This window comes from Elephantulus edwardii, unplaced genomic scaffold (assembly GCF_000299155.1).
Source record: "Elephantulus edwardii isolate Elephantulus edwardi_28Jun2011 unplaced genomic scaffold, EleEdw1.0 scaffold00029, whole genome shotgun sequence".
NCBI classification, from domain to species: Eukaryota; Metazoa; Chordata; class Mammalia; order Macroscelidea; family Macroscelididae; genus Elephantulus; species Elephantulus edwardii.
This window is the reverse complement of record NW_006399779.1, coordinates 14,119,968-14,122,489: the sequence shown is the minus strand read 5'-3', so window position 1 is coordinate 14,122,489 and position 2,522 is coordinate 14,119,968. Positions and strand designations below refer to the sequence as shown.

The window sequence follows — 2,522 nt, the reverse complement described above, 5'->3', positions numbered from 1 at the left end:
TCACAATCTGAAAGGAAGACAGAGTGGGTTAGAAGAAGAAGAAATCCGACAGCCAAGCAAGAGGAAAAGAAGTGAGGCGCATTGTCTATCTTCACCTCCCCACCCCCGTCTTCTTTCCTCTCTTACCCTAGAATCCTGTGAAAATTGTGAGTGTACTAGTTTCGATCCCTGGGGCTCGGGGCAGTTTATCTTTTCAGAGCTGCTGGGACAACAGAACACTGGGGAGTGGTTTGGGAGCAATTTGTGGTCTCTTTCTGCTTTTCTTGGCAGCGGGACTTGCCGTTCCTGGCAGAGCTCTGCCCGGATGTGCGGAGGCCCAGCATTTGAAAAGATGGTCTCAATGGTGGAGTTTTTTAGGACTCACTTCACATTCATATCCCAATTCTGAGTGTTTATCCAGAGACTTGAGGACTAGGGTTGATAGAGATCTTTGTCAAGAAAGGAGGGTGGGGGGAGGCCAGTAGATAAAATTAAAGAGTTGTTTTCTCAAGTGAAGGGAGACTTAGTGGCTAAGTACTTAGGTGTTATTCTAATGGCTGCGAGTTCTAGTTCACCTGGGGAGAAAGCTGTGGCAGTTTGTCTCCATAAGACTGGTGGGCTTGGAAATCCTGTGGGGTCGTTCAACTCTGTGCCCCGGGGACACTTCACTATGACTTGGCATCAACTTGTTGGAAATATGTTTTTAGACTTGAGGGGGTTTGTCTTCGCCTTAGATGAAGAGCGCTGGTGCTATCACCCACAGGGAGGTGTGCTGTTGACCCAGATGTGATGCCTCTCCGGTGGTTCAAATCCACCAGTGGCTCCATGAGAGAAAGATGGGCAATCTTCTCTCCCGTGGTTCACAGCCTCTTGAAAACCTACTAGCGAGTCAGGTGTGAATTGATTCAGAGTCAGTGACAATGGGTTTATGAGTTCAGGTGGAAAAGGAGCCCTTATGGCATTACTCCTAATGTGTTTTACTACTAATCAAAGACTTGAACTTCAAACAAGTCAAAGTCACCAGTGACTCCTCAGGAGGAAGATAGTTCCTTCTCGTTAAGGTTTACAGCCTTGAAAACATAATGGAAGATTGCTATGAGTCAGGTGAACAACATTAGAGATTGAATTTTTTTGTAGCAAATAATTTTTTAATTAGGTGAACTTCTAATTTTTTTTACAAATGTATTGGAGTATTTACAAATACATGCAATGTTGCCAGCACCGGGTGCCATGCTGGGTCATAAGTCCATACATTCCTTTGCAACCATTGGCCCGGTGATGGCAGAACCTTTCACCTCACCTTTACTATTTACTGTGACTCCTGCATTATCTTCAAAATAAAGAAACAGCCCATCTTCTCTCCAGTCTGACTTTCATTGTCGTAGCCCCACTGCTGTACGTACCTTCTTTCTGAGGTCTGGTTTCCCTTTCTTGACCATGGCCATCCCCTGACACCCCCACCAGCAGCAGGAGGTCTGTTAAGCTGTCCCTTGATCCCCTTCACAGAGATGATACATAGATTTTCAGCTCCTGTGTAGTCAACACAGGTGATCACTGCTTCTACTTCCAGGGAAATCTGGAATTTTACCCTGGAATACCCACCACGTCCTCACTTCAACATCTTCGATGCCAGAAAAGGGCAAAAAGTAGAGATCGAATTATTGAAGGGAAAAAAAACCCCTGGTTTCTAGGAAAAGGAAATCCCATGTGAAAGAAAAAGAAAGAACATTATTAATCATACAATATGTTCAATATTGGAAGAAATGCGTCTTTTCAGTGAAAAAGATATTACCAATAAAACAGCATCTAGGTGCTAATGAATTAAACCTTGAAGCAGAAAATCGAGATATCATCCAATTGACTATGTTATGCAAAGCATTTCATTCATTATTTTCTATTCATTCTAGTTCTTAAGACTTTGATGGAAAAAAGCCACAAACTCTGAATCTATAATATCAGCTTAGAACTAAATAACCTGATTGTGATTTACCTTTCTTTCTCTTCATAATTCAGTAGAACCCCCCCTCCCCCAATCTGATATAAAGACTCACTCGGAATGAACAGTTGTCATTCGAGTCAGGACCTTCTCATCGCTGACCCTCCAGCACGTTTTCAGAAGCAGCAGATCGCTTGGAAGAAGATTGCCCATGCTTCTGAGGGCCAGCTGGTGGATTTGAACCGCATGAGTCAGCATTAACAGAGTAATTTCATTAAGAGGTGAACAGAGGCAACAGAAAGGGGCTCATGTCCTTGAATTTCCTTAGGTTACCAGAGTCTGTCTTCCAAGGTGCTTTCGTGGGGATTCCACGCCTCCTCATTTCTGTCAGCAGCTCAGTATGTTAACTACGTACTCATTATCTGCTTGGTCATCTAGATTTGGTAATTCATCATAGGGTTTGATAATGTCCCAGCAGAACTCAGGAAAGGAAGATGGATGTCTAACTGTCCATCTGTGCGATGATGAGAAGAAATCGGGGGTAGATATTAAAATATCAGCAGTCACTCTTACAAGGCAAGGATTCTGAGGCTCCGTCTAACATAAA

At 43.5% G+C, this 2,522-nt stretch overlaps 1 pseudogene; it reads right to left on the bottom strand.

Annotated features, from left to right (window-relative positions):
• Positions 1–709: 709 nt before the first annotated feature.
• On the bottom strand, positions 710–1,600 carry LOC102847005 (annotated as a pseudogene).
• Between the last annotated feature and the right edge of the window lie 922 nt (positions 1,601–2,522).